Here is a 9,170-nt window from a genome sequence, read left to right on the forward strand (position 1 = left end):
GGAAAGGGTGGTGTGCGGATCGGCGGCTTTCGACTGACGCTTTAGTTAGAAGGGAGAGGAACGGTAGTTGGTGAAGCAGAAGATAGAGCAGACTCGGGGGGCGGGAGGGGGGGGGAGAGAGGCTGATTTTTGTTTTGCTAGAAATCAGCCGGTCCAGGGCTTATTTCCAAAACACTAACAGAATCGACGACCCTAAATACCACATGAATTAAGATCAGCTGCCTAACCCAAACTTTCCGACTCTATCAAACCATTGTGGTCAATTTCTCGGCAAATTTGCAATTAAGTCTTGCAGCTATCTTGCCAATGTCCCACTCCAATTTCCTGGGGATAGCCATCCATAAGGAAAAAAGGGGGGGCTAAACGTGGTCTAATTTTATAAATTTACTGATCTGACCAAGCCAAGAGGGATGTGTTCAAGTACAGAAAATGAATGCACTCTTTAAGATAGTCCTCTTTGGCAGAAACTTTGTTTTCCATCTTGTCATGATTTTACTTCTCAGAAATCTGAAGGGGTCACTCAACAATTTATATTCTTAACATTCCACAAGGATTAGCTGTTCTCAGAATTTAAACTACTGTTAAGGGTCATATACTACTGTAAGGGATGGGTTTTTTCTTTCTTTCATTCAATAGTATCCGTTTCTCAGACTCTGCCCTGCTTTTTTCTTGGCAAGGTTTTGCAAGTGGTTTGTTGTTACCCTCCTTCCTAGGGCTGAGGTCAACCAGCCAGCTTTGTGTCTAAAACAGGATTACAACTGGCAATCTGAGTTTCTAGCGGGTACCTTGCTCAATAGTAGTAACTGAGGGGGATCTCCGAGTCCTAGTGGACAATCATTTAAATATGAGCCAGCAGTGTGCTGCAGCTGCCAAAAAAGCCAACATAGTGCTAGGCTGCATTAACAGAGGGATAGAATGAAGATCACGTGAAGTATTAATACCACTTTACAATGCCTTGGTAAGGCCACACTTGGAATACTGCATCCAGTTTTGGTCACCACGATGTAAAAAAGGTGTTGAGACTCTAGAAAGAGTACAGAGAAGAGCAACAAAGATGATTAGGGGACTGGAGGCTAAAACGTATAAGGAACGGTTGCTGGAATTGGGTATGTCTAGTTTAACGAAGAGAAGGATGAGGGGTGCACGACAGCAGTGTTCCAATATCTCAGGGGCTGCCACAAAGAAGAGGGAGTCAAGCTATTTTCCAAAGCGCCTGAAGGCAGGACAAGAAGCAACGTGTGGAAACTAACCAAAGAGAGAAGCAACCTAGAGCTAAGGAGAAACTTCCTGACAGTTAGAACAATTAACCAGTGGAATAACCTGCCTCCAGAAGCGGTGAAGGCTCCAACACTGGAAGTTTTTAAGAAGAGACTGGACAGCCATTTGTCCAAAATGGTATAGGGTTTCCTACCTGAGCAGGGGGTTGGACTAGATGACCTCCAAGGTCCCTTCCAACTTTATCATTATTATTATTATTATTATAAGAAGCAATGGATGGAAACTAATCAAGGAGAGAAGCAACCTAGAACTAAGGATACATTTCCTGACAGTTAGAATAATTAATCAGCGGAACAACTTGCCTCCAGAAGTTGTGAGTGTTCCAATACTGGAGGTTTTTAAGAAGAGATTGGTCAACCATTTGTCTGAAATGATATGGGGTTTTTGTTTGAGCAGGGGGTTGGACTAGAAGACCTCCAAGGCAATGGCCCCCAACCTTTTTCATGGTAAATCTTACTTCAAATAAACGACATTTTGTTTTATCACTTAATCTTCATAACATAAGACCAACAGGCATGCAACCTGTATCTTAAATTGATTACTGAGAAATCAGGGAAATATTGTCTGATCTTGAAACATTTTATAACCGCTGTTGGTTTGCTTATGATAGGTTTGGGATAACTTTTCTAGTAAGAACTGTACTGCATGTGGGTTATTTTTTGCAGACGATACCCTGAGTAAGAAAAATCAAGATTAAACTGTGGGAATTCTTGTGATGGACCAAAAGCATTTGCAATATAGTGAATAGTATTAATACATTGAATTTGCTTACATTGATTTAAGAGAGTCACTGTGAGATTTATTTGAATGTAGGATATGGCCTTTTAAAATGGTTCTGTCTCAAAATAATCCATCTAAAAATGCATTCCTAAATCAATTAAATTGGGAGCAGGTCTCTCAGTCTCTATAAGACTTATTTCTAAGTAATTATGGTTTGAAGTGAGCTCTGTAAAGATGTCAAACTGGTATGTCAGAAAGTAGTTACATTGTAATTTAATACCATATCAGCTAAAAGGCTACATTTTTTTCTACTGGCAGATACATCAACAGTGGTTAGAATATATTACAAGTACACTTGAAAAATAGGCAGTAGATAGGCTCTCCATTCAGCAGTGGTTAGCAGAATAGCAGAATCAGAAGGGACCTTAGAGGTCTTCTAGTCCAACCCCCTGTTCAAGCAAGAAACCCTATACCATTTCAGATAAATGGCTGTCCAATGTTTTCTTAAAAATCTCCAGTATTGGGAGCTTCCGGTGGATCTGCGCGCGCGATGGCGGCTACTTTGTAGCCGTCCTCCTGGGTAAGTGTTTGAATTGCTATGAACAGCGGCCATCAGCTGTTCAGCGGTTCAAAATCCCCCTCCCGGGCAAAGGGGGGGGGGAAGAGGGTTGTCTGAATAGTGGTAGAGCCACTCTCATGCACCCCCAAGGCTTTTTTGGGGGGGTGAGAGGAGTGCTCCCACGGAGTTCAGACTGTCTCCGCTTCCCAGCTGCTTTTGTCCCTAGGGACAAAACAAGCCGCTGCAACCACCTCCGTGATTAAAGTGATCTGGTGAGGTTTTTTTAGAAACGGACAGAGCTGAGTAGAGGATATAGCTTTTGCTTTCTTTGATTTTATCTGGATTTTTAGTTTAAAGATTTATTTTTACTTTTATATTCCTTTTTATTTTTTCCTTTTGTTGAAAGGGAAAGTAAAATGGCGATCGGCAAGTCTTTCGGGTTTTTTTTCTTTGGGAAGGTAGAATGGCGATCAGCAGGCTTTTTAGTGTTTTTCTTTATCCTTTTCTCTTTTTTTAATGATTGGAACGGAATGTGGATTTGATTTTGATGTTGGGTTTGGATTTTAGAAGCATTATTATTTTCATTTAACTTCTTTGTTTTGCTTTTTGTATTTTTAAAAAAAATGGAATGGATTTTTTCTATTTCATTATTTTTTTTTCTTTCCCTTTTTTTTTCTTTTTAACTTTTTTTTAACCCCTTTCTTTTCATTATATGATCTCCTTTTGAAGGATTTTTTGATTTTTTGGAGTTAATTTCTCTTTTTCTTTTGCTTAATTTTTGTAACTTTTAAGGAGGAGTAAAGATTTTTCTAAGAAGGCTCCAAAGTGTTTAGTATTTTTTTTTGTTATAATGATTTCCTTTTGAAGGATTTTTTTGAATTTTTTTTTGGATTTAATCTCTCTTTTTCTTTTGCTTAATTTTTGTAATTTTTAAGAAGGAGTAAAGATTTTTTTAAGATGGCTCCAAAGCGTCCAGGGATTTCTACAGTTCCTAAAGTGGCTTCTTCTTCGGTGTTATCATCAGTGCAACAACCTAAATCAATAGCTTCACCCTCTTCCTTGGTACAGCCAATAATTGTGAAGGATTTGCAAGATATGATGGGAAATGTTATATCTCAAATTAGGGTAGAAATGAAAGAGATTTTAGAGGAAAATAATAAGATTTTGAGGCAAGAGATAGTTTTGGCTCTAAAAGGAGTTGCCTCTGTTCTTGAAAAGCTGAATTCTCGTGTAGAAGAGATAGCAGAAAAAGTGGAATTGATGGAGGGAAAATTTGAAAGCATGGAAAAAGAAATGGAAAATGGGATTCTTATGCTTCAATATAGACATATGGAATATGCCTTAAGAATTAGAGGTTTGGGTGAGTCTTTGCAAGGAGATCTGAGAGAGATGGTTGCAAAGGACTTTGCCGTGATTTTGAATAAAGAAAAAGAGGAAATACTTAGTGAAATTGAAAAATTATTTAGAGTTAACTCTGTGGTGGCAGTGCAAAAGAATTTGCCAAGAGATGTGGTAATTTACTTTGGGAAAAGATCCCTGCGCAATGAAATTATACAAGCTTTTTATAAGAAGAGATTTCAAATTGCTTCACAAGATGTTATAATCCTAAAGGAGATCCCATCTAAAATTTTAAGAAGAAGAAAGGAGTTTGCTTTTTTAGCAGACGAACTTAAAAAGAGACGAATCTCGTTCAGATGGGATGTTTCGATTGGAATGGCGGTGAATTACCTGGGGACATGTTATAGACTTAATACTGTTTCTCAAGCAAAAGACTTTTATATTTCGGTTCGCCATCTATTAAGTTTAAAGCCTTGGAAGAAAAGAAGGTAGAATTGCAGTCTGAAGAGCCTATACTTATGAAAATTGGGAAACCTCAGTTTGAGGGGCCTCAACAAGTTGAGATGGAGGAGCAGAGGATAACTTGTGCAACATATAATTGTAAAGAAAAGGGCCAACAGAAGAAGGTTAAGGAAGCCTCACAATTATTGGTTTCTGAATCTGCGGGAGAAGTAGGACTTATAAATTTTTTGGAGCAACCTTCAAGGGTAGAATTGCAGTCTGAAGAGCCTATATTAATGAAAAATGGGAAATCTCAGTTTGAGGGGCCTCAACAAGTCGAGAGGAAGGAGCAGAGGACAACTCATGCAACATATAATTGTAAAGAAAAACAGCAACAGAAGAAGGAGTTTAAGGAAGCCTCACAAGTATTGGTTCCTGAGTCTGCTGGAGAAGCAGGATTTATAAACTTTTCGGAGCTACCTTTAAGGGCAGATTTCAAAGAACTTCTTTCGAGATTTATGGATAAGAGTGACTGATAAGGATATGGACAATAGAGACTGATAAGGACTGTGTTTATTGTGGATGGAATTTGTTTTTGGTAAAGATTTAAATGTGTATAAAGGAATTTTAATGGTTTATGGATAAGAGAGACTGATAAGGAATGTGTTTATTGTGGATGGAATTTGTTATTGGTAAAGATTTAAATGTGTATAAGGGAATTCTAATGTTTTAAGTAACGTTCAAATTTGTGTTTTGGAGGGAGTTTATAAAGAATGATGGATAATAATATAAGTATGATATGAAAAGGTTCAGAGTATATTACAATGTGTTTAATGATTGGGTCTTTTTTATTATTATTATTATTAAGAGAAGATAATTTGTTTAATTAAATGTATCTAGATTTGTTTAGGATCTATATGTCTTTTAAGGTTTTTTTTTTGATAGGAGAGAAGATTATGGAGATTGAATGAAAATCTTAGATAAGAAGTTTAAGTTTAAGTATTTAGTTTAAGTATTCAAAGAGTATTTAGTTTTAATGGTATAATGAAGGTTTATATGTTTATTTTTCTGTTCTAGGATAAAGAAAGGGAGAGATTAGATTTTATATTGTAGGTATAGATATTCAAAGAAAGTAATGTTTGAATTTGTGTTTTGCAGGGAGTTTATATAGAATGATGGATAATAATATAAATGTTACCGATTTTGAAGAATGAGATTAATTTAAATGATTGGCAGAAAGGTATTAATAAATTCATTTGGGCAGGGAAAAAAACAAGGGTAAAGTTTAAAATCATGCAAGACTTCCGTGAGAGAGGTGGACTCAAGGTACCGAATTTGAAATTATATTACGATGCGGTGGCTTTAACATTAATTAGTGATTGGGTAAATTAAACAAATTTGGAGATACTCCATCTGGAGGGATGGGATTTACTTTTCGGTTGGCATGCCTATTTAATATTTAATAAGAAAATGGATCGGGTTTTTAAATCTCATATTATAAGAACTTCTTTACTTAGGGTTTGGAGAAAATATTATAAAAGTGATTTTAAAATACCACTATGGGCTATACCTTGGCATGCGATAGAGGGCATAAAGAGAGGTGTTAAAATGGACACGGTGTCTTATACACAATTACTCAGATGGGATGGACATAACTGGCAGTTAAAATCATTGGAAGAGTTGGTACATGAAAATATTACATATTCTTGGTTTCAATATAGACAATTAGCAGATAGATGGAAGCTGGATCGCAAGGTGGGCTTCCTTAGAGAAGATGAAAATCTTTTCAAGCAAGTAAAGGATCAAAGACAAACTCACATTAAGAGAATTTATGGGGTTCTAGTGGAACTGGATTCAGAATCAGAATTAATTAAAGATTGTATGATTAAATGGGCGCAGAATTTTGGTGAAACAGTTCCACTGGATATCTGGGAAATTATTTGGGTGAGGAATGTTAAATTTACACAAGCCCAGAATTTAAGGGAGAATTTTTATAAAATGTTTTATAGATGGCACCTTGATCCACGAAAAATGTCTCTTATGTATCCTGACCTACAGCCTAAATGTTGGAGATGTGGTTGTTTGGATGCCACCTATTATCATATTTGGTGGTCGTGTAAAAACATAAAAAGTTTTTGGATTAAGATATGGTGGAATATTCAGAGAATTTTTAGAAAGAGGGTAAAATTTACTCCACAACTATTTTTGTTAGGTATAGTTACTGATTGTGATGCAAAGGAGGTTATATTGATGTTGAACTTGATCACAGCCGCAAGGTTGTTAGTAGGACAATACTGGAAGAAGGAATCTTTGCCTACTTTGCAGGAGTGGTTTTTTAAAGTATCCTACTTGGCGGAAATGGCAAAGATTTCGGCTTTCTTAAAAGAACAATCGCAGGAGAAATTTTTTGCTGTTTGGGATAAATGGATAAAGTTTATACAATTTAAATTGGATATAAAAAAATATCATTTAGCTTTTTTATAACTTTTATTTTCATATATATATATATATATATTTTATTGTAAATTTTTTTTATATAATCTTTTTAACTTTTTAAATTAAGCCTATATTCTGCTCTGGGAAGCTCTGGGGGGGGAGGGCGTGGGTGGTTTGGGGAGGGTTAGGGGAGGGTTGTATTGTTTTGTTTTGTTTTTTCTTGTTGTATTGTTGTTTTCTGTTTTTTGTAAAAAATTTTCAATAAAAAAAATTATAAGTATGATATTAGAAAATGTTTAGAGTATATTATAAGGTCTTTAATGATTGCAATTATTATTTTTTAGAGAAGATAATCTATTTAATTTAATGTATCTAGATTTGTTTAGGATTTATATGTGTTTTAAGTTTTTTTTTTTCTTTTTCCGAAAATTTTTAATTAAGCCTGTACTCAGCTCTAGGAAGCTCAGGGGAGGGTTTGGGAGGTTTGGGGAGGTGGGGGAGGGTAAGGGAGGGTGGGGGGGGTATGGGGAGGGGATTTGTTTTTGTAAAATTTAAAAAACTTTCAATAAAAAAAAAATCTCCAGTATTGGAACACTCACAACTTCTGGAGGCAAGTTGTTCCACTGATTAATTATTCCAACTGTCAGGAAATTTATCCTTAGTTCTAGGTTGCTTCTCTCCTTGATTAGTTTCCATCCATTGCTTCTTATAATAATAATAATGATGATAAAGTTGGAATGGACCTTGGAGGTCATCTAGTCCAACCCCCTGCTGAGGTAGGAAACTACAAGCCATTTGGAGGTTTTTAAGAAGAGATTGGTCAACCATTTGTCTGAAATGATATTGGGTTTTTGTTTGAGCAGGGGGTTGGACTAGAAGACCTCCAAGGCAATGATCCCCAACCTTTTTCATGGTAAATCTTACTTCAAATAAACGACATTTTGTTTTATCACTTAATCTTCATAACATAAGACCAAAAAACATGCAACCTGTATCTTAAATTGATTACTGAGAAATCAGGGAAATATTGTCTGATCTTGAAGCATTTTATAACCGCTGTTGGTTTGCTTATCATAGGTTTGGGATAACTTTTCTAGTAATAACTGTAGTGCACGTGGGTTATTTTTTTTAGACGATACCCTGAGTAAGAAAAATCAAGATTAAACTGTGGGAATTCTTGTGATGGACCAAAAGCATTTGCAATATAGTGAATAGTATTAATACATTGAATTTGCTTACATTGATTTAAGAGAGTCACTGTGAGATTTATTTGAATGTAGGATATGGCCTTTTAAAATGGTTCTGTCTCAAAATAATACATCTAAAAACGCATTCCTAAATAAATTAAATTGGGAGCAGGTCTCTCAGTCTCTATAAGACTTATTTCTAAGTAATTAAGGTTAGAAGTGAGCTCTGTAAAGATGTCAAACTGGTATGTCAGAAAGCAGTTACATTGTAATTTAATACCATATCAGCTAAAAGACTACATTTTTTTCTACTGGCAGATACATCAACAGTGGTTAGAATATATTACAAGTACACTTGAAAAATAGGCAGTTGATAGGCTCTCCATTCAGCAGTGGTTAGCAGAATAGCAGAATCAGAAGGGACCTTAGAGGTCTTCTAGTCCAACCCCCTGTTCAAGCAAGAAACCCTATACCATTTCAGATAAATGGCTGTCCAATGTCTTCTTAAAAATCTCCAGTATTGGAACACTCACAACTTCTGGAGGCAAGTTGTTCCACTGATTAATTATTCTAACTGTCAGGAAATTTATCCTTAGTTCTAGGTTGCTTCTCTCCTTGATTAGTTTCCATCCATTGCTTCTTATAATAATAATAATAATAATGATAAAGTTGGAAGGGACCTTGGAGGTCATCTAGTCCAACCCCCTGCTCAGGTAGGAAACTACAAGCCATTTAACTCTTGGATTTTGCCTTGTTACTAAATAGCCCAGCATAGCCTCTTTAAGCAAAGGAACCAGTGCCGGCATTCTTACACCTGCGGTTAATAAAGATCTAAAAATGCATTCCTAAATAAATTCAATTGGGAGCAGGTCTCTCAGTCTCTATAAGACTTATTTCTAAGTAATTATAGTTAGAAGTGTGTTGGAATTATTGAATTATCTGGCCTGTTAGGCTGAGTCATCAGCTGCAGTAGGCCAAGGTATCAGGAAGTCGGAAGTAAAAAAGATTGGAGTAAACAACATGCCGTGCAGTGCAAAGGAATGTGTTTTGGTCTTTTGTTGGTGCCGGGTGTAACAGCTGTATAGTAGCGTGTGCAAAACAAAGTTAGCACGTGTAATATGCTAATATGCTGTGTCATAACAAATGTGGTTGGTGTAAGGTGGTCACCAGGTGCATATAAACCCGCCTTCTGATAACACAATAAAAGGGAT

Source organism: Crotalus tigris, unplaced genomic scaffold (assembly GCF_016545835.1).
Source record: "Crotalus tigris isolate CLP2741 ecotype Arizona unplaced genomic scaffold, ASM1654583v1 scf7180000020503.524756, whole genome shotgun sequence".
NCBI lineage: Eukaryota > Metazoa > Chordata > Lepidosauria > Squamata > Viperidae > Crotalus > Crotalus tigris.